This window comes from Vespa velutina, chromosome 25 (assembly GCF_912470025.1).
Source record: "Vespa velutina chromosome 25, iVesVel2.1, whole genome shotgun sequence".
Classification (NCBI taxonomy): domain Eukaryota; kingdom Metazoa; phylum Arthropoda; class Insecta; order Hymenoptera; family Vespidae; genus Vespa; species Vespa velutina.
In genome coordinates, this window is record NC_062212.1 from 233,870 (window position 1) to 257,701 (window position 23,832).

The following is a 23,832-nucleotide window of genomic DNA, read 5'->3' on the forward strand; positions in this document are numbered from 1 at the left end:
ATAGCAGCAGCAGCAGCGGCAGCACGTGCGCGGTGCTTCCTCCGTTTAGTTTATTAACCGCGACTTAATTCGCCCGTTCTCTCGCATTATAAAGCAAAATGATCTCGCCGATAGGGATTCGTTAACCGCCATTAATTAAGACATTATCACGTCATAATGATCTTAGAGAAGCGTAGAGTTTTAATGAATGAATGAAACACGCCTTATAAATAATTAATCCGTCGATTAAGCCCTGACCATTGAGAACGACCATGCGCTATACCGATTACACTTCTCTATCTTTATCTCTATCTTTATCCTCTCTCTCTCTCTCTCTCTTTGTTTCTCTCCGTAGAAATATTACGTGGACGGCGAGCAAGCCGTTGTTTCCTTCGCAAAATGCCTTTTTTTTGGGGTTCTTCTCCTACGGCTCTCGCACGTACGCACAAGCAACGTAAAATAAACCAGTTTGACGACGCGACGTAAACGTCGAGACACGAGACGAGTACGCGGCTCGTTGCCTTCTCTTCCACGAAGAAAGGATTAAGACGAGCGAGTACGTAATTCGGAAGAAGGTAAAATATATATATATATATATATACATACATATAAGAAGAAGTAGAAAGAGAGACGGAGAGAGAAGCACCGACGACAAATGCGTCTTTCCCGTCGAAGTTGGTCTCTCCGCGTGAAAGAACAGCAGCGGTAGCCACCTATGCTTGCTCGCTCCATCCTTCATTGTCACTATGTCGGACGGCTCTTATACGTGTTAGTATATATAAATATATATATGTACGTACGTATGTATGTATATATGTATGTATGTATGTATGTAGGTATGTACTCACGTACGTAAGGTACAAACATACGAGAGTCCATTCTCGGTCTCTCGAAAGTTTCCGTCGTCGATTCGCGATCGTTCCTTTCGATCTCCTTTTCCCTCTGTCCCTCCCTCCCCTCCCCATCCCTCCCCTTGTAGTCTCGCGAACGAGACGACGCGAGTCGCGCCTATCTCTCCTTCGTGCGAATTACCATAACATCTGCATATGGTAGGTATTATATCTTTCCTGGACGTAGTCGCCCGAACGCGAGAGAGAAAAACGCGTTTAGTTCGACGATTATAAATGCCCATTTCCGAGTCGATTATTAAAATTATTGTTTGAGGATAATCGGAGAGATGGAATGGGATAATTTGAAAAAAAAAAAAAAAAAAAAAAAAAAAAAAAAAAAAAAAAAAAAAAAAGAAAAGAAAAGAAAAAAAAAGAAAAAGAAAAAACCAAAATATTCAAAGCTTTTCTTTCCCTTTTATTTTTCTCTTTTCTCTCTTTTCTTCTTTACTTTTCCGTCGATTTTATTTTATCGTCAGTTTTAATATCTCTCTTTTAACACGTCGAACGCGACGAAGATCCGTCCATCCATACGTACTTAGGTAATGTGGGTAGTAAAAATAGCAGCATAAAGACTTTACGGAGTTGGCGAATGTTATTTCCTAACATTTTCCTACGCGCGCCAAGGCCAAATCATCGATGTGACACAATATGAAAGTGTACAACACATTCGAGTCCTTCGATTTACTCGCGCGTGAGGCTAAAGGGTTCACGAACACATGGTTGCTCATAGTTTTACTAACCGAATGAAAAGTTTCAAACGAAATCGAAATCTGTTTTTATTACCGAAATATATTTCATTCGTCATATACGATAAGGATATTTACGCATATCGAATTAACCTTGTCGACGTAGATAAATACATTTCTAGAGGGGGAGGAGGAGGGTGGGGGAATAAAATAATACGAGCAAAGTTTAACGCTTGTAACTACTTTTGATCGACTAATATTTTATGCGTAGAAGCAAGGAGAAAAGCGAGACGCAATAAGTCGTTTGGAGAAGCGATTCTTAAGAGAACGACGACGACGACGACGACGACGACGACGACGACGACGACGACGACGACGACGACGACGACGACGACGACGACGACGACGGGCTCTATCTTGGACGGACATCGATTTCGTCATCGTTTTTCTATCTCTCTCTCTCTCTCTCTTTGTCTCTAACGTAGAAGGTAGAGCCGTGTGCGTGCTTACTTACTTACTTACTTACTTACTTACTTACTTACGTGCGTGAGCGATATGCGAATTACGCGCAAGAAACACAGGTGTATCCACATGGTAGTTGACGTTAATGTGTGGGTATGCATGTGCATGAACACCGATTGCGTACGCGGCGCACCCAACGCTCACTTTGTCACCGAGGCCTCGGTTACTTCGACTCGCAACAAACGCGCGAGAAAATCGTCTGTGAACCTTTGCGTTTATACCGATCGAAATCGTAACACTCTTGTTTATTTCTTTTCTCTCTCTCTCTCTCTCTCTCTCTCTCTCTCTGTCTCTCTCGCTCGAATTTTATCCAATCCAGGCTCGCGTATTTCTTTCTAAATACAAACGATCGATACTTAGAGAGAGAGAGAGAGAGAGAGAGAGAGAGAGAGAGAGATAGAGAGCAAAGATATACACTCGATATACCTTCTCGTATTTCGCCAGCTTCCACTCTCGCGTCTTTCATTCGTTCGTTTATTAAGGCGTGACTTCTGGGCGTCTTTCTCTCTCTCTCTCTCTCTCTCTCTCGTATCCATTAAGTATGTTCTTATGATAAAAGTCTTAAAGCAGACACGAAGTGCAATAACGCGTAAACTCGATGCCATGATAATCATTGATAGATGGCTTTCCTCTTAAAAGAGGAAGAAAAATAAAAATAGAAGATAAAAGACAGATTTAAATACCGAACGTGTAATATCGTACGACGTAGTGAAAATAAAAAGAAAAAAATTAAAAAAAGAAAAAGAAATTTTACAATCCATACGTATTTCTCTCTCCTTGTTCGTTCATTTTTCTTTTCAATTATCCTTGTCCTTGACTTTTGTCGCACGTGTATTAAACAGAACAACGACGTACAAGATCGTCCAAGAAATGGTTTGTTTATTTCGAAGGTAAATAAGCACGATAGAGACGGATTTCATAGTTTCGAGTTGAGAAGATAAATACATATAAGGGATACGTAATTCCATGACGGATAACAGTCACGTTAAGCGAGTTTACACGAAAGAAAGTCAGTCAGCTGGAGGGAGAATTATCGTAATAACAGAGTTACAAACGCCGATCCATCGACAGGCAAGCAGTCCGCGGCTCGACCAATGACATTGTACCCGTTTAAGCGCGCCTAATCGCCGGTCTCGTCCACGCTCAGGAGTATCTCTCTCTTTCTCTCTCGTCGAGAGAAGAGGAGAGATTCATCGTCGTGTGTAGCGAGTTAAGTAGGAAAGTAGATATGCACGCGAGAATACCTTTAAACGACGAGCACGCGACGTTCAGGGCCCTCTACTCATCGAAGGAGTAGAAGGAAGAAGAAGAAGAAGAAGGCTCGTGCTACCTAGAAAACGTCATCGACGAATTACCAAGAATTGTCCTTCGTAATCCTGACTCATCTCCGCGTACTCTTATATATATATATATTTATTTATTTTTCATCTCTTTTTCTTCCCTTCAAATCGTCCAAATACGCTCTCGTATTTTTCATTGAACGATCAAGCCAGGATCAAGGTCGCTTTAAGATTTGCGAATTCGACGCGTATTCATTCATTGTTTTTCTTTTCTTTCTCCTCGATTTATTTTCATCAACGTTCGACGAGAGAGGTTGAACGAAAGGTGTGTTTGTTTTACAGAGAATGATTCAGTCACGGTTTTGAAGCCGCTCGTCAATGATATACTACGTTAGAACGTTTTGAGAAGCCGTTCGGAACACGCAACGTCTACGAGGGAGCTTCTTCGTTCTCTCGTAAGTTGAAACAAAGCTAAATAAAAGAAAAGAAATAAGAGAAAGAAACGATGTCATCTTAACGCAACTCGTAGCCCACGTTCGTTCGATCGTTCGATCGTTCGAGCTCTCGAACCCATTAAGAAGTCTAGCATCCGTTTCGATCAGTTTAATCTTATCGCGCGACACTACCGTTACATTAGCATTCCTTTCATTTACGAAACATCGAAGAATTGTAAAATTTCGCTGGGCCGATGGTAAAGAAAGAAAAAGAAAAAGAGAGAGAGAGAGAGAGAGAGTTTACGAAACAAGGAGGAAACGTGGATCGCGGAGAGAGGACGAAGAGGGACTAAGAGGGTCCGAAGGGAAAGGAGGAGAGAGACTCGATCCTCGGATTCCACGAGAGATTAGAGGGAACGAATGCCGGGAAGGCCGACGACATTTTGTAGCTGTCGTCGTTACATCATCGATAGAACCAGATCGACTTAGATATCTACAACACCTGGGGAAAATCGTATTCGAACGGCCACCGTTTTCTCTCTCTCTCTCTCTCTCTCTCTCAAAAAGATCGTAGCGTATTTCAAACGATATATAAAACATGAGACAAGTCTTTAAATTATTTCATAAATGCATACATACATACATTCATACATATGTATATACATATATATATATATGTGTGTGTACAGGTAAGGAAAAGAATCGAATATTAACGCTAACATTATGTTTGTTTTATTAATGCGAGCTGACATCACGCCGACTAGCTCTCTCTCTCTCTCTCTCTCTATATATATATATATACACACACATAATAGAATTTGTTCTCTTTCTCTCTTTCTTTCTGTAGGCATGTCTCTAGGAATTTTGAAAGTATCTCGCTAGATACGGTCTCCGTTAAAGGAACGTTCGATCACGCTATAATTAAAACGATCGTCGATGGCCATCGGAGATAATATGAGGCGAGCGTTAACGAGGCGATCGCGTTTAAAGGTCCGCTAACTGTTTCTCCAGTTTCGCTAAGCGAACCGTTCTAAAGATACACGTGTATATATACATACATATGTATATATATATATACACACACATGTATATACACGTAATTCGATTTTGAGTTTCGGTAGCATCCGAATATGAAACTGAACGATGTATCTCGTTAAGGATGAACTCTATCTCCGGAGACCAGTTTTCTCGGTTACAGAGCCGCTCCCAAGTTGTTAAAAGGCTTGCGATTTCGATCGGACGATCGAAAAGGTCGAACACGAATTTTAATGATCGTTTGTTTTAATCTATGACGATAATGCGAGCTGAACGTTAAACAGAGAGAGAGAGAGAGAGATAAAGGTAAAGAAAGAAGAGATAAAATGTAAAGCGTCGAGGGTGTTGTAATGCGCTTTCTTCAACCCCCATTGAATGAGCGCGAATAGATGATTCGTCCTTGAGGACCACTTTGGCGTGGCCTTTCGAGTAGTAAGAAGGAAAGGATTGTCGAGTAATCCCGTTATCTCGATCGGCAACCGAGTAGCCGCTGCCTACTCTCGTTCACCTCGTGCGATAATTTACGCCGGTCGGTTCGGCGTTGTTAGAATGATACGCCAGAAAGTCGGGAAAAACGATGGAGGTAATATAAATTGCAGCATGTTAGTGCTCGCGCTTGTATGCGCATGTCGTAGCCTTAGACTTAACCTTGTCTATCGGTAGTAAGTTTTACGACGAGAGAACGCACGCGAGAGAGAGAGAGAGAGAGAGAGAGCATGCCTGCAAACATATACGAGCGCTTTTAACATGAAACGTTGTTGCTGCTTCTTCGTCCGATGCGTTTCAGCGAGTTCAACGCGTACGTTCTCGAGAAGAAGATGAAGATGATGATGAAGAAGAAGAAGAAGAGACTCCTAAGAATTCATCCTGTCGACTTGGCAGCCTCGTTGAGAATGGGAGAAAGAGGGAAAACGAATGAGAGAGAGAAAGAGAGAGAGAGAGAGAGATCATATCTCGGCCCTGGCGTTTCTCTAAATGTCAGACAACTATTCCTCGTTCTCGCGGTCGAACGTGTTTGCCGGGTCGAGCGTGTCCGTAAATAAGCCGCAAATAACGCCGCTTTCGGCGTAGTCGCAAACATAGGAGTCTCTTTTTCTCTCTTCGACGAGACTGAAGAATAAGAGGAAGAAGTAAAGGAGAAGAAGATGGAGGGGAAATTGTAGGAGGAATCGTAGGAAAATTCCATACATCAGTAAAATCCGCGATATTCTCGCGAAAGCTTGCAAAAGGAAAAAAAAAAAAAAAGAAAAAAAAAGAGAAAAAAAATGTAGACTCGCAAGCGAAAAGAAAAAAAATAGTTGCGTACGTAACTGCGTGCGTACGCTTTACGTTGGACGCATGTACAAAACATATATATATATATATATATATATATTTATATATATATATAAATATATATATATATATAAATGGTCTAGCTGGCGATCTTGCTCGCCTTCGTCGCAAGAAAATTACGCAATAAGTAGAAGTCGTTTGGTTGGCTTCGACGTTGCTCCTTAGACGTTTCCACGGAGCCTGTTAAACGAGCGGATAGAAACGACACCGTAACGTATAGATTGTACGCTGCTCGCGATCGCTCTCGAAAGTGGAAAAGAAAATGGCTTAGTGGGACAGGAATCGGCTCGAATCCGGCGTACTGCTGTTTATACGAGGTGTCGCGAAAAGTCTCTTTCTTTTAACTGAAAGGCAAATAAAGAAAAAGAAAAGAAGGAGGAGGAAGAAGAAGAAAAGACAATGTAGAGACAAATAGAAAGAAAGAGGGAGAGAAAAATTGTAAAAGATTTCCAAGAGAATAAAGGAGAACGATACTACCGATGCAAGTAGGCCTAAAATTCTCGCCAGCGCACAAGCGACCTTTCGTCCATGTTAATAGCGATTATCGCGACTCGCTTGAATTTAGAAACAGGTCGTTCTTCCTAAACCGAGCCATAAATTGAACTTTCCCCCGGAGCTCTCGTACGGTCGACCTCGTTCGGCCCGACGTGCCTCCTCGTCTGAGTCTTTTAGTCTTCTTCGTCGCTGTCTTGCAAAAATATTTGCGAGACATCACTTTTCTCTCTCTCTCTCTCTCTCTCTCTCTCTCTCTCTCTCTCTCTCTCTCTCTCTCTCCTTCTTTCATTTGACTGACATTCCAAGTATAGAATCAGCCTTGGTGCACGTGTACGACGTTTCATTCTTCTCTCGAGAATCGTCTTTTGGTCTTTAGTTTTGGTAAAGTTTTCCGGAAATGTCCACGATTTCATTTCAATTTGTATGAAATAAAACGGTGATAGATGCATCTTGGTCAACGACGAGTTATTACTTATTCGCTAGTGAACTTGACGCAAGGACGATAAAATCGCGGCTAACGAGACGCGGCATGAGTTTCTCGCTAAATGATTTCACAACGTGTAACCTCTAAGGTGGAATGCGTTTAACGCTCGACGCCTACGGGACGCCTCCTATATGCCGTTGTCGTCGAGAACACACTGCTCTTTGCGGACCGCGAAAAACCTTGGACGGAAGAACATTGCAACACGAGCCTTTTGAATCTCGGCTGACTGCCAACCCATTTCAAAGGCTTCACCGGAGAATACGATGTAGGCGCATCTACTACCGTACACGCACGTTTTTCCACTAAAAGAAAGATTTTGCGAAAAAGATTACTTTTTCTTTTTCTCTTCCCGTTCGTTCTCTCATAGCCGAAAGAATTCGATTCTTTCTTGGGCCACAAAGAGAGAGAGAGAGAGAGAGAAAGGGAGGGGGGAGGTTCACCACTTTCGTTGCTACCCACACCCCACGGGGATGGGATAAAGAGAAAAAGATGTGCGAGGAGAAAGAAAGTCTAACGAAAAAAATGTAGGAATCGTGGAAAGGCGGAGAAGGAATAAAGAGAACGGGTTTTAGTGGTCTTGGACTCCGCTACACACTGGATATAATAGATGACGGCGGTTTCGTCGAGTCGAAAACGTCGATGGGCTTGCGGGAGCCCTTATCCGAAGGTATCGGGCCCTAGTTAAATGGCCGACCGAGCACTAGATCAACGACAACTTTCGGTTTTTTGCCTTTCATGTGTCCGATTGGGGGGCCCCCATCGAGGACTTATAAGAGAGGAGAGGATCGCGGCTAGGAGGCAAAGGATGCCAGAGGAGGGCATCTTCCTAACAAATAGAAGACACGCGTGCACACCATCGGACTGGCCCTCTTCTATAGTCTTCTCTCTTCTCCTTCCTTTTCCTTTTCTTGCCCTTTTCCCTTCTTTTTCCCTTTATTTTTTGCTCCACTCTCGAGCCCTCTAACTCTGCCAGAAGAAAAGGAGAGAGAGGGAGAGAGAGAGAGAGAGAGAGAGAGAGAGAGAGAGCGAGCAAAAGCCGGCCCCTCAACGGGCCAGCCAAGATAAAACGGCGGCGGAAGGAATTTGGTGGAGGGCTGTAAATATTATAAAGTGACGCTACGCAGAATGCGGGAGCTCAAAGGTTCGCCGAGAAGGAGAGGAAGAGAAAGAGAAAGAGATAGGAGACTCCTCTCTCGCTGGGCAGGCTCCTTAGTTCTCCTCCGAAAGAAGAGGAAGGAGTCCTCTCGCGGAGGACAATGCGAACGATCGGACGTGAATTACGTCCTAGAGGGATAACTCGCGCCACTGTTCGCGATGGGGAGTCTCTTTGCTTCTTCTCTTTTACCTCTTTCGCGATACTCTTCTCGAAATACGTCCTCCTAAAGTTTTCCCAGTGTCTTTCCTCTTTCATATAAATAAAAAGGAAAAGAAAAAAAGAAAAAAAAAAAAAAAAAAAAACAAGAAAAGGAAATAAAATCCTTACTCTTTTTTTTCTTTCTTCCTTTGGCTTTTTGTAAATCATATTGCCTCGAGGAGAGAAACGAAAAAAAAAAAAAAAAGAAAAAAAAGAAAGAAAAGACATTTGAGAATTTGCGAATAGCCAATCAACTAGTTTCGGCTAGACAGGGAGACGAAGGGAAAGAGTGCCCTGTGGGCCACACGTTTACCTTTTTAAGTGAACTAACTGCAGTTTCAGAAGGAGATGCGGAAAGTGGAAGGATATTAGGATCGCGTGCATAGTCGAAGGAAACAAATTAAGTGAGCTCTCTTTTGACAACGACGAGCACGCTCTCGAAAACGCGAGCGCGTCGATGCTCTCTCTCTCTCTCTCTCTTCCCCGCCCCCCGCCCCTTTAAACGTGAGTAAGACACATAAAAAAGCAGGAGAGCCTAGCAAAGAGTTTGGCAAACCGCAAATATCGTTCCCCGTGCGAAATGATTTCCGTGGCTTCTCTTTTCACGGCGACAACGATGAACCGCTAATCATGCTCGTACGCGTCGCCGAACGTACACGCATCCTTTCGCATAAAGCAATAAGCGTTTTGGATCGTTTCTCTCTCCCTCTCTCCCTCTCTCTCTCTCTCTCTCTCTCTGTCTTTCTTAAGAACGAGCCGTGGAAACGATCGAGCTGCCCACAGAAACCACGAAACCGCAACCGCCCGTAAACGCAAGCACGCGTCCGCTCCCGTCCCGCGGTCGTCCGACCTTTTACGTACAACACGGTAGGCACGCGATAGTTTGAGACGACGAAATAGAGAATCCATTTATCCATCCCTTTCTCTCCCTTTTAGCACGTTTAAACACGAAATCATAGAAATTTCAAAGAAATTCCAAGAGATACGTATATATATATATATATCTCTCTCTCACTCGACTGGCTGCGTCTGAGTTGCGTCTGCCGACAATTGTCAAGAGCATGCAAAGGGCCAATGGAGACGAAGAGCGAGAAAATGATCGAGAGAGAGAGAGAAAGAGGGATAAAGAGTAGAGGCAAGTTTAACGTTGCAATTTCGTCGGGTTGCCATTTGCCGTCCTCACGCGAGGAGAACACGCCTTTTCCGCGAACTCAAAATCGCCGAGCGTTTCCGCGAGGCCGCCTCGAGTGAATCTTACCGAGGAAAAACGATGATGACGGCGTGCGCGAAGAGATTTAACGGTAGAACGCTCGAAGGGCCACCCGCGCGTATTCCTCCAATCGAAATCAATCCGCAACGGTTAATTTTCCTTTTCGCGTATCTACCGAACATCGTCGTTTCGGTAAATCCATTAAACGAATAGATGCTTAAGGATAGATATATACCGGTTACTAAAATATACTTACCTAAGTAATTTACTTAGATCATTGAATATCGAGCAACGCGTAACCGCTCGTTTATAAATATTTCTCCGTAAAAATTTTTTACTCCTGCAAGTTTCGATATCTCTTGGCACGGTTAACGATCTGTTTCGACGTTTGAACGGACATAAAATGTCAAAGTAAAGAGAGAGAGAGAGAGAGAACTCGTCGAGGATGAAAGTCGAATCGTCAATCGGAGTTGTACGATCCGCTAGAAGAGAAGAGAGAGACCATGGCTGGTACAACGGCTACTTGACTGTCTTTTTTGAGAAAGACTCTCGACGGGTGAAAGGGGTGTAGAGGAGGAAGAATTTGGGAAGGATAGGAGAGGGCTAGGGGATGCGAGAGGAAAGGGAGGGAAGACAGGTGATGCCCGAGGAGGGCCCGAGGCACACGAGCGTTCAGAGAAGAGCAAGAGAGAGAGAGAGAGAGAGAGAGAGAGAGAGAGAGAGAGAGAGGGCCCTGGCACACACGATTCGAAGCACACGAGCGCGTAGGCATTTTAACGCACGGCATTCTTCCTGCGTCGGGGGCCCCCGACGAGATCGTTCGCCGACCGGCGTTAACTTTGCTTCGCGAGGAGCAAGAGAAGAGAAAGATTGAGAGAGAGAGAAAGAGAGAAATACTCCTTCGTGCCGGCACGGCAATGTCGTTACGAAGAATTCGATCCATCTTGATATTTACACGCGCTACCAAATACTTGCCTCCTCCTTCAAGTAGGTATATATCCTCTCCGCACGTTTCAATCTTTATCTCAGCGATACGATTTTTCTTCTTTTTCCCCCTTACGTCTTGGGTGTCTCTTTTTTTTTCTTATTTTATTTATTATTTTATTTTACTTTATTTTTCTGTTGTTGTTTCCATCGATTCGCTTATCTTTCTCGTAGAAAACCGGCGAACTGACGATAATATATATATATATATATATATATATATATATATATATATATATATATATATCCTTATCGTCGTAACTCCTCCCGCGAGAAAGATATGAGTGTGATTTACAATCGATCGTTCGGTAAAACTTTCCTAAGGTAATGCATAATCTTTTACGTAAATGCTAATCCATTTCGATACGTCAATCGATAAAAGAGAATCGAACGAGTTTTACTTTAAAGAGACATCGTCATATAGTTACATACTTAACATATGTTTTACGTAGTAGTAATAGTAGTAGTAACAGTGTGCCACGGTAAACGTAGCACATTCGAAAACTCATTCCATGAGAGGAATCGCTTTCGTGATCGTAATGGTTTACGCCTCGAGGGAAACGCGATCACCTTCGGTGCTCGGCAAAATTTCGAGAAGTTTCTCTCTCTCTCTCTCTCTCTCTCGTTCTCTCTCTCTTGAAATTTTCTCTTCGATTTCCTTTCCCTGGCCCGACACGATGGAAATCTCTATTCCAACCGATATAACGACGTTAATTCGCGAGGACGAGAGACTGCTTGTAAGGGAGAGTAGTAATGCCGTAAGACGGTAACCACTCCTCGGCGAGTTGCCGATTCGAGTTGTCTTCGAATGGAGGAATAGAAAGAGGTAGAGAGCCACGAAAGGGGTTAAGAGAGAAAGAGAGAGAGAGAGAGAGAGAGGGCCACCGTGGCATCGGCAAACACAATACCCCTGCATTTACATGTGCATACAAACAGGGCGTCGAGAATTATACTTACGGGGAAGGAAGCACGAGAAAGAGAGAGGAGAAGGAGTAGAAACGTGGAGGAGGAGGAGGAGGAAGAGTTGCCTGGCGCGCCCTGACAAATGCGCCATAATATACGCGACTTCGATCCCTCCTTCTTCCTCCCTTCGAAACTCTATCGCGAAGACTTTGTTTCACGCGCCGGAAATATTTGTCGCGATTTTGCGATTTCTCTGCGGGAACGAGTTTTTTACTATATACTACCACAGCCCCCCCCCCTCTCTCTCTCTCTCTCTCTCTTTTTCTTCTATTTCATAGAGAGTATTCGCGATTCCGCAAGGGACGACAAAGTCTTTCCCTTCCTTATCGCGACATCTTCGATTTACAATCGTTCAACGTTAAAAAAAAAAAAAGAAATGAATGCGCGCACACACAAATATATATATTCTTTCTTTTTTTGTTTTATCTCTCTGCCTTTCTTTCCAGATTCGTAAGATATCCCATAAAAAAGGGAAGATCGAAAAAGCGTGAGAGAAAGAGAGAGAGAGAGAGAAAACTAACGCGTTTGAGCAACCCTCTTATAAAATGCGCGTGTGTGTTCCGAGATCAATTACTCTATCGCTATTGAATAATAATAATACAATGCGAAACCGCTCGACGTGCATACGTTTAGGCGTAGGTACTCTCGTGGCACCGTCTCGCCTTTCTCTCCTTCTCCTCCTCCTTCTTCTTCTTCTCCTTCTTCTTCTCCACCTCCTCCTCCTCCTCTTCCTCCTCCTCCTCCTCCTCCTCCTTCGTCTCTTTCTTCTCACCGCCGTCGGAGAGTCGGGCCGTTCTCCGGGCCGCGTATAAAGTTGCCATCGTGCGTTCGTCCGTGGTTGTTCATTCATAGTGGTCCGGTGAATGGCGCGTCGAGAACACCGTATAGTAAACGTATACTATACACGAAAGAAAGAGAGAGAGAGAGAGAGAGAGAGAGAGAGAGAGAGAGAGAGAGTGTACATCGTTTATCTCTCTTTCTCTGTTGAGAGAGTTATCGAGCGAGATACTCATTCTTATTATTCCTCTTCGTTTTCACGCACGAACGCTTACAAGTCGAAATTATAATAACCCTTTTTCCAGATGATTCCGCTGACTCGAGCGATTCAACGAGAGAGAGGGAGAGAGAGAGAGAGAGAAGTCCTCGAGGGATTTTCCTCGTCTTCTTTTTCTTCAAGTTACCTTTTCCTTCTTTTTTTTTTTCTTTTCCTTTTCTTTCTTTTTTCTTTTTTCCTCGTCGAGCGAGAGAGCTCCTTGTATGTAAGCGCACGTATCCGTGTAACTCCACCCGTTACGCAGCACCTTTTTTGTCCGCCTTCGCATCCTCGAGAACTCCTCGAGAAAACGAGAACCATGCGAATAACCGAAAGAGCTCGATATCGTTCTCTCTCTCTCTCTCTTTCTTTTTCTTTCCTTTCTATCTATCTATCTGCCTCTTTACGTTCCCCCTCTTTCCCTTTGCGTATGATGTCATCGTCAACAAGGCCGTTCCAAAAGGACCCAAAACCAAATCGCTCGACCGGTCTACTTCATCGATGATTCTCTTGCTCTCTCCCACCCTTCCAACTTCCCTCCCACTATCATTCCTTTTCTCCCACATCCTTTTTTCGTCTAACTGCAGTTATGGAAATTTTATATCTCTCTACTAGTCGTCGTTCTTCGACCCAGAACATTTTGTCCCAACAAACCACTCTTTCCCTCTCTCTCTCTCTCTCTGTATTTCTCTTATGTAACAGGAATAAAGGTGGTGACAGAATACTCCACAGAAAGATTCTCTGAAATCGTAGGTACTTGAAAAGGAGGAAAATTTCCAAGGAAAAAGTAAGATCTTTATCTGGCGTCCGGGCACGTGCCCGAAGAGGACAAATCCTTCTTCTTTACATTTTCCCCTTGCCCATTTTCCTCCTGTCCTACAAAAGGATACGAAATCGCGAATCCTCCTTCTCAATTATTATTTTTGTTTCTTTCATCTCCCTTTACTCCCTTTCTCTCTCTCTCTCTCTCTCTCTAGTCCTTCGAAAAGCGTCTCTAATGAACCGGTCGAGTAGGTCGAAACATCGAGCTCGTATAATCGTCTTAAAATCTCGATTCGAGTATCATACTTTTTGATCGTCGTCGTCGTCGTCGTCGTCGTCGTCGTCGTAGCGATGGATTAACGGGTGGCGAAAAAGCCGTCTGACCTTTCGAAAAGTCGTTTGACAAGCGGAATCACATGCAAAGAAGATTCTTGTCGGGGATACTAGTCGAGTAAAAATTCGCCGTCGGTAAGCAGGTACGAGAAGAGGAGAGAAGGTAAGGGAAAGAAGAAAGGGTCGAAGAAGGGGGCCCCTTTTTTTCGCGAGGTTCCTTCTAGAACTTACCGGCAGAGTTTCGAAAGGGGGATAAAAAGAGGATGAGGATGGATGATCCAGGTTCGTGGATCGCGCGCGCGCGAGTACCTATTCTGTCACCACCTGGAAGGATCTTTCGGTTTGTTACGAGGAGATGTCGCTGATAGATCGAATCATAGAGGAAAAAATTAAATCGAGTCGAGTATAGAGACGTAAAGGTCGTAAGAGTAAAGTGTGATTATCGAGTCAGAGTGGCCGGCAGGTGTTCGGAGGAGAGACATACGCTAATACACGCGCTTAGTAGTGGGTCAAGGACTCGGAATGTTGGGCAGTAAAGGTATCCCCCTCTCGCGGACACGTCAGAGCCGAAGGAGGAGTTAGTCGGGAGTAGGAGTAGAAGCAGGAGGATGAGGACGAGGTGGAGGAGGCCCTCTCGGAGGATCTCCTCTCTATCTCTGATGCAACCGGGTCTGACCCAGTCTCGTTTCCATGCCACGGCGCAACACGCTGGCGCGCTGACCTCGCCCTTGCCAAGTAGAGAGGAACACACCATAATAAAAGCCGCCGTAAGACAGTGGGAGCTCGCCTCCTTAGATTACCCAGATAACTTTAGCCGTGGCCGTGTACGAGCTAGCGTCATTCATCAACCAACCCTTCCTCGGACAACTCGCTCGAAATTCTCCTTAGGGCGGACACGCGCGGAAAAAGCTCTCTTTCGGCTTCGTGACTACCTTAAACCTTGGATACGCACGCGCACGTATATGTATGTATGTATGTATGTACGATAGAGAGTAAGAACAGATAACGGCCGGGCCAAGATAATTCTTCCTCGGGCACGTTGCGAGAAGTCGCATGAATGAACCCGCTCTCTTGCTCGCCTTCGCTTTCGCCTGTTCTTTGTGCCCTTGCCGAGAGAACACGGGGGAGCGGCTGGCTGGCTTCTACCGAAGGTGCAAGGATCGATAAGAAGGCGACGATCCTTATGAGATATAGACTGACTTGTTAATCGTCGACTTGTATCATCCACTTGTTGGAATAAGACGAAGATAATATGCAAGGAAATAATTCGTCGCGTTCAAAACTAAAAGAGTCCCCATCAATTCCTATAACCATTATTCAAATACCTAGATCAATTCTCTCTCTCTTTTACTTTATGGAAGAAAAACGGAAATAAGGAGGTACGTAAAACCTCTACGTTCGGTTCTTAACACCGTGAAATCTATTCCGCGAGAAGGAAAGAAAACAAAAAGAGGTTAGAGACTTCCGGGGTTCGTCGTATCTACTTCAATCGGGTTCGAGATGGAGGTTGAGGGACCTATTTCATAGAGGTCGAAAGAAAGAAAGCCGCTACCACCTCTCTCGGCCAATTACCTCCAATATTGTGACGCGGATTAGCGTCACGGCACTCTGAGATTTGCATCGTATTTGCATAATTTCGGTTGCATCTTTGCAACACCGTCACCACAGCACCACCACCACCACTACCACCACCATCACTACGTCTTTCTTCTTACTCTTTTTTTCTCTTTGTCGTAGTATTTCGGACGTTCCACCGGATCTCTCTCTCTCTCTCTCTCTCTCTCTCTCTCTCTCTCTCTCTCTCTTTCTCTCTGGAATAGACGCGACGTTTGAAAATTTACACGGCATTGGATCTTCCGTCAGCGTCGCGTTGCTTCGAAAAAATTCGTGGAATCGAGCTGGAGGCTCGAGAAAGGGCTCCGAAAGAGGCCCCGCGAGAGGACTCGTGCGGCCCACGCGCATCTCTCTCTCTCTCTCCCTCACACACACACACACACGCACATACACACACACACACACACACACACTCCTTCTTACTTCTTCTTAGTTGGAGCTGGTGTGTTCTTCGGTCCGAACGCGCCGTCGCTGTCGGCTCTCTCGTACAACTGGTTTTTTAAACGCAGCCAACGACGATGCCTATACCCGTAGCTCTCTCTTTCTCTCTCTCTCTCTCTCTTTCTCTCTCTCTATCTCTCTCTCTCTCTCTCTCTCTCGCGTGCGCTTTCTACGTCTTCTCCTGTCCCAGCCGATAACTCCGTCCTTCTCGTTCCCTTCGTACCTTCTTCTTCCTTTTTTTACTCCTCTTTATAATCGCCAGTCGCCAGTACTCCGGGAACCGGGACCGGGACCCGACTCTCTCGCCTCTAGCCGCGGGCATTCCACGACGCTATTTCGCAGCAGCTCCTCGAAAACTCATCCTCAATCTGTCTCTATCTCTTACACGACGTTAGACCAAGAAGGGAGAAAAATATCATAAAGGTTTACACGATCCACTTTCCGAAAGTCTAATGCAAAAGTCCATCCCTTTTATGTAGTCTCGTTAGCAAACATCCTTGACTCGTGTCCGCTAGCTAGATAATAACGTTCGAGGTTCCTGGTACTTGGCTGTCCGGCCTCACTCCCCTCATCCCTCCCTCTCTCTCCCTCTCTTCGAAATTTCTACGTCCATGTTAAAAAGGAATGCACGCGAGAAGAACGTGAAAGAAAATAGACGATCGACGTAAGCGTTAGTCCGCGGGAAAGGGCAAACAAATAAGGAATACTTGGAAGTTGAAACGAATCTCTGAGGTAATGGCGGCTGTTCGTCGGGCTTTTGTGCCTCGAGTATCCTCGTTGCCGACTCCGATCTTCGTCTGGTCCCCGACCTTCTTCCTTCCAGGCTTTCTCCTCTCTTCTTTCACCTCCTCTATTCGTCTTGCCTAAACGTAAGAGTTCTTCTAAGTTTCTTCTACGTTCTACAAACATGTCTTCTTTTCTTTAAAGCCTCGAAGAGGCAAAATAAGAGTCGGTCCTCGAAAAACTGATCCTTGAAATATTACGGGTCTCTCTCTCTCTCTCTCTCTCTCTCTCGCTCTCTGTCTCTCTCTTGCCAGCAAGAGATAGACTCGATCGATTTAACGCTTACCAAGAAGATCGAAACGGTTGTCTCGTAGCTAGACTTTTAGATATCCGTAGACTGGGTTTTGTAACTCGACAGTAGAAAACCAGTCTCCCTGTCTGAGTCCCACTCCTTTCGAATCGAAGAACGAGCCGCGTAAGAGGCAGCCGAAGAATGTTTTCTTTGCGATCGCCAACGACGATCCGCTCGCGGATGCTGCGGGACATGGATCGCGAGGAAGAATGTCGTAGGCCTACCGACACTACCGATATTTTTCTCTCTTCTATCGATCGGCTTTCGTAATCGAAAGAAATTATTAGCACCGTATAGTTATCCATCTTAAGTGAATCCAGATAATCGACTTTTCCACGACGAATCTTTCTTCATTACTATGTCTTTTTTCTTTTTCTTTTGCACCTTATATCCCTATTCGAGCCTGACACACAGAGCCTGATAGTTAAAATTTTATCCTCGATTCTTGGCAACGAAAGCGACCGGGATATATAATGCCAACGCGTTAATACGTTGAAACAGGTGACATTCCACGAGAACGAAGCTTTTTTTTCTTTCCGGATAGCTACTTAAGCCGTTCGATCGTATATCTAATATCCGATTACGCGGACGGAACGCGCGATTAAACGCACATGGATATCGCGCAATATTACAGACTCGCGGCCTCATAATCTCATACCAGTTCTTCATAAGTTACGAACCACTAATGAGCACGATCTATCCGACTGACTCTTGGCCAGAGGTGACATGCTTTTCTCTACTTTTTCCTCTTTTCTTTGGTTTTTTCTTCTTCTTCTTCTTCTTCTTCTTTCCTTATTCCTCTTCCTTACGCAACATTATTTTCCAGGCAACGTGACTACACGAATTTCTGCGGGAAAGTTTTGCAACGAAGCAGAGAGAGAGAGAGAGAGAGAGAGAGAGAAAGGAAAGGAGGTTAAAGGTTAAGGTTGCCGAGGGTGAAACGAGAGAGGGTGAATTAGCGGTTTATTCGATTATTGTAATTTACTTGGCAAACACAAATAGTAGGAAAGTCTGGCGGTGAACTCTCCTCGCCCACGCGCTCATAGACGATAAACTCCTTGTGTTTGCACGCGAACAGAAACGAACGCCGATGAATATCGTTCGTTTGACGCCATCGGCAAAACTCACTATCTTTAATGAAGTTCCCTTGACTTTTGTATAAGAACAAAGAGAACGAAATTTTCGAGTTAATATTTTTAGGAAAGAATGGACTCTTTCTCTCTCTCTCTCTCTCTCTCTCTCTCTCTCTCTCTTTCTCAATAGCTCTGTTACTTGCAGGAGCCGTTGAGGATAAGGAAAAAAAACCGTTGACGCAGGTCGAGCGATGGTCGTCGAAGAAAAAGAGCAGGGGGTTGTTCTAGCATTCATTCGATCGAAGAATGATCGATATGCATACGGTTAAGCGTAAAAGAGAAAAAGAGAGAGAGACAGGGCACGGTTTTTCGGTTGGTGCCTCGTTTGAATAACAGTGGAAGAAAATTTCCCTAAACGGTTCCGGGCCGGCAGAGAAAGAGTGAGTGAATGTATGTGTATATGTGCGTACGCGAAAGAGAGAGAGAGAGAAGGAGAGGGATGTAGCATGGTAGCAGCGTTCAAAACTCGGCTCGAATTGCCTCGCATAATAAAAGAAACACATTAACTCGGTCCGCATTCGCTGGATGCTTTTCGTAAGATCTTTCTCGGGAGTGTCGGTGGCTCGCTCTAACCACGTGCTGATGTGCTGCTAAGTCTTCCTCAGGGTCTCTTAGGAAAAAGCCGAGGCGACAGGAAATGCACGGTGCGAACCGTCTAGTTGCACGTTGAGGCACCCTCCCTCCCAAGGCAACTACCTGCTCTACCTGTTATATCGATTTCGCGCCTCACTCTCCCAAGAGCAACGCGCAGAGATTTTTCTTGCTTTGGGGGTTACTCGATTGAGTAAGACGGGAGGGACAGATTTCGAGAGGTGAAAATATACTGTGTATATATATATATATATATATATATACGTGTGTGTGTGCGTATAGGAACGCGATCGGGTAGCACGCTTTCAGGACTCGAGTATCGAGGTATTGTAAAATACTTGGTAATAGTTGGAAGGAGACACCTCCTGGTAAGAACAGGTCTGCACCAAGCCTGTCACCCGCACCTGGAGGAAGTGCCATTGACGCGACATCGTTGTCCTCTTCATCCACGTCCTTTTATTCCTCTCTGTCTCTTTTTCTCTCTCTCTCTTTCTTTCTCTATGTACATACATAGTTTCTACCTACGTAAGAGCGTGTGTATCCACGTCGTATAGGTCGATTCTATTTTACAATTGTTAGTAAATGTTCAAAAAAATTGAAAGAGATTAGAAACTAGGGTGTCCTAACCTTTGTGTTTTAATCGATTAAATGCCACCACCATGGATTTCTTTATCCTAAGAAAAGATCTTTGGATGCAAATTTCGAAATGTACAAACTTGTACGGAAGCTGCCACGCGCGAATACTTTCTCGTTCTAATAGACGAGGTGTCTCTAACAGTAAATGCTTATACACACATACACACAGAGAAAGACGCGTGCACAGTGGTACGCACTCACGCCCTTTCGTAAACAATTTATTAGATAGTCCCGGATAACTGGCAATGCTAATAACGCAGAGTCCGGTTGAGGGAGGAGGAAGAAAAGTAAAAGAAGAAGAAGAAGAAGAAGAAGAAGAAGCGATAAGAGACTGCGCGCGGTCGGAGGCACGAACGTCACACCGAACATTTCCGGGATATCTCTTGGTATTCCTGGAGTTTAGAGGAATCCTCCTACGCGAAACGGTTGGTAGTTTGAAGTAGAAAAATATCGAATCTCTTGATCCTGGTTTACGATGACGATTCTAATCGAACCAAACGAAATGTTTCTTCTCTTATATACCTACCTTACCTAACCTAACTTCCTGTCCGTCCAATGACACGCATCATTTGGAATTCAAGCATCTTTAAAAATTAAGAAACGAAAAGGACCCTTCGTATTAGCATGATATTTTATTTCTTCTTTTTTCCTTTTTTTTTTTTTTTCTTCTTCTTTTTACGAGTATAACGCAACAACCTGTTAAGGTTATTATGCCAAGGTCGAGTACAGGTCCAACGAAAGGTGGGTCCAGTAATTTAAATATTATGTCCCATTGGTTTCTCATATTTTTCGGGAGGTCGCACGATCCGATTCATCTAAGGCACCTGTCCGCCCTTGGTCATTTCTCGGGGGTGGACGTGGTCAGATCATCGTCTGCTAGTCCGTCGACGTATCCCATCCATTCGGGAGTGCTAACAGGTTCATGTGAATTAGCATAATCGTCATAAAGCATGCAGGCCTCGATGAATTATTTATCTGTCGGAAGAAGAAGCGGGGCTAGTAAGGAGAATGAGGAAGAGAGAGAGAGAGAGAGTGCAAAAAACCAGAAGAGGAGAAGAAGAAGAAGAAAGGTTGTAAAGATCCTTCCTCCTTCGCTTTCCTTTCCCTCTCTCTCTCTCTCTCTCTCTCTCTCTCTTTCTTTCTGCTGAAGCATTTGCATATTACGGCTGGTGACTTTAGGTAGCCGATCCCCGCGACGCTTCGCATTAATTCCTGATTCCACGACGATGACCTTAACCCACCGTAGGACCCAACCGTAGGATCGGAAGTTTTCTCTCTCTCTCTCTCTCTCTCTCTCTCTCTCTCTCTGTTTAATTCAGGTGCGATCGGTAAACACGAGTCTGACTGACTTATTTTAACAAACGTGCGGAAGAAGGAAGGAAGGAACGCGACACGTCGATTTTAAATGGTCCGACACGAGGTCGTCCTCGCGAGAATGAAAAATCCGTTAGTAGCAACGGTTTCTATCGTGGGATACTCGATGATGACTAAAAGGAAGATGCGATTGAACCCTCTTCGGGAGCATTGCGAAGGATGATCGCTAACATCGAGCGTATCGGGCACTATAAGGGCACTCGTTCGATAGGCAAAACAGCCGAGTTGGTAAAATAAGGGGAGGCTACGAGACTAAAAGGATAGATAGATATACCGTGAGAATCTTTCTCAAAGTGTTCTTCTTCTTCGCTGGTGGCAACCAGAGACTAGAAAGAAAGAGGGAGAGGAGAGGAGAGGTTAACGCGGCTTTATTATAAATCTCGAATGATCAGCGAGCGAGAGGACTAAGAAGGAGGAGAGACAGCAGGGAGGAGATAGGAAGGGGGCCTTCGTAGGGGTAACTTTTGCTGTTTGAATAGGAAGAGCTCAGGTAATATGCCCATTTGAATATACCTGGTACGAGCGTGTCTCTCATCTCTCTCTCATCTCTCTCTCTCTCTCTCTCTCTGGCCTGGTCGTTGCATAATTTCGAATTCAAGGGTGACTGGGGTGGGAGAGAGTGGGCTAGCGTGCACGCAACCCTTCTTCTCTCTTCCTATCTGGAACAATAAATGCCTCCACTATGTAAGAGAAGGAAGGGTGAGAGCTAACCTCCCTGTAGCTCTCCGGTAGCTTCGGACGGATATATCCTTCCTCAGGTAAGTGCGATTTTGCATACATCTCCATATGTTATATATATATATATCTTCTTCTTTTTTTTTTTGGCGCGTTTAAAGGACCAGGTATAGATCCGTATGGTGTCATCCCTATGGGAAAATATATGCAAGCCATTGTGACCCCCTCCCCTCCCCTCGCCCAAAGTCCAAGAGAAGGGAGAGAAAAGATCACACCCCTGAGAGATGGATGCTTCGTCTTTGCTTCGCGAGATCCAATCCTTAGGGCTAACCCTTTTTCCTGCATCCATCCCCCACTCTTATCCTTCCTTCCTTCCTTCCTTCCTTCCTTCCCTTTCCTTTCAATTTTCTTTCCGCAGACACGAGATGATCGTGCATACGTAAAGAGTTTTATTCCTCTTCGTCTATCTCGAACGTTCTCATGTCTCGAACAAACGTAAGGAAAAGACCGATAGAAAAGATCGAAAGATCTCGCATTGTTAACCAAAGAAACCAACTGCTGTGTTACTCCTAGCAACTGTTTCTTCTACCTTCCTTTAGCCGTTTCTTTTTCGTTGATTTAACGATGTCAACGGTTCGTAGAAAATTTTCTCCATTTTTTTTTTCCTGCGATTAGAATGTTCCAATAGAACGTCTTAGAATTGCTATGAAACTTTACGAGTTTCTTATCTAATGGGAAAATAAAATTCGATAGACAGATAGACAGAGAGAGAGAGAGAGAGGGAGAGAGAGAGAGAGAGAGAGAGAAGAAGGGAAGAGTATATAAGTGTGTCTGTAGCGTGCGTGACAGGTGTAAACAGGGCTACGTCCTTGCACCTGATGAAATTAAAATGAACGTAGTCATCTCATTTTCATCCTCATTAATACACGAAGGAACAAGTGGGCTAACGGCTTCCTACGAGAGAGAGAGAGAGAGGGAGAGAGAGAAAGTGAAACAACCTTCAGCCCTTTCTCCCTTCAACAACGTGGGGAGAGAAGTTCGCATAACATTAGAGACGATTCTTCTCTTCTCTTCTCTTCTCTTCCGTTTTCCTCGGCCAGGGCCGTGTAACGAGCACCCGTTCGACGTACAAGCTGGTTTCGTTGAGAAAAAAACGTTGCGTGCTCCAAATCTATCTCCCTACTATCTCTGTCTCTCTCTCTCCTCTTTGTCTTCCTTGTTTTTTTCTCAACGGTCACGGAGAGGGTCCTCTTTCGGCCTCGGCAGCAATCCCGTCGACCTCTGACGGTCGCGTGCCAACTAACCACCTATGAAACAGCCCGTGCCGAGCAAAAGCTATGCTAATGTATGCCGCGTATGCACCGTTCGTGTGTGCATATGCACGTGCGGTGCATTCCTTCGCAAAAGACCGAATGGACGGACCCCGACACTTTTTCCACCTTTCCGTAAACTCGATCAAATGAACGAACGAACGAATGAACGAACGAACGAGAGAAGACGTTTCGGACAAGGTGCCTTTTAGCTCGATGACCCACATCGAATCACCTCTCTCTTTCTCTTTGTCCCTTTCTTTTTTCTTCAAAGGAAAAAAAAAAAAAAAAAGTATTCTATAGGAGGATCCTTGATCGTGAAAGCGAGCTAGTGCCAGAACTCTTCTCTCTCTCTCTCTCTCTCTCTCTCTTTCTTTCTTACTTGGGTAAGAAACCGCTCACTCGGTAAATGAATTCGATAGTGATCGTGTTATTAATAGCAACGGCACGACGATAATAACGTCTACCGTCCACCTCTCAGGCCAAATATTTCTTTTTCTTTTTTCCCCCAAGATTTTTTCTTTTTTATTTATTAATCAGATGCAGCGTAATATTAAGCGATAGACTGTAGATCGAGTCAAGAGAGAGAGAGAGAAAGAGAGAGAGTGAGTGAATAACGGGTGACTCGCGAGGTCGTGAGGAGAGAAAATATTGTATTAAAAACGATATGAAAACGATAAAAGCGTCGTGATTAATGATGCCGCGTGTGGTGAAGGATTAATGGTTTGAACGACGATGACGACGTCGATGTTCTCTTGTCGTCCACTACTGTTATTCCCTAAACAGATCGGTCAAAATACCTACGTATAATGTTTAAATGCGAATTAACTTTACGAATAGAAAAGATTTACCTCGAACGGTAGTCAAAATCAAAGGGAAAGATAGTACGTCTCTAAAGTTGCTTTGAAGTCTCTCTCTCTCTCTCTCGTCTAAGTCTAAAAGATAGAAGGTCTCCGAGTAGGATGAAGTTGGGAAAACGCAAGAAGATGGCTCGCACGCGATCCGTTATATCCGCCAAAACCAGTCGTCTCAGCGCGAGTGCGTCGCGTGGGCGCAAACCATTCTCTCTCTCTCTCTCTCTCTTTCTCAGTATATAACGTGCGTGAGTGAGTGCGTGTACGAGGATCGTCTGTAGCCCGGGGCCCAAAACGCGCATCTCTTTTTCTCTCCTCCTCGTTCTCTTTGGTTCCAGAGAAAAAAAGAA

General features: G+C 44.5%; 1 long non-coding RNA gene across 1 annotated transcript in view; it reads left to right on the plus strand.

The window, feature by feature from the left end:
• Positions 1-3,743: 3,743 nt before the first annotated feature.
• LOC124957280 overlaps positions 3,744-23,832 on the plus strand; it is a 35,532-nt gene continuing 15,443 nt past the window's right edge. Inside the window, exon 1 of the long non-coding RNA XR_007103481.1 lies at positions 3,744-3,812. This is a non-coding gene — a long non-coding RNA (uncharacterized LOC124957280). The remainder of the gene's footprint in view (positions 3,813-23,832) is intronic.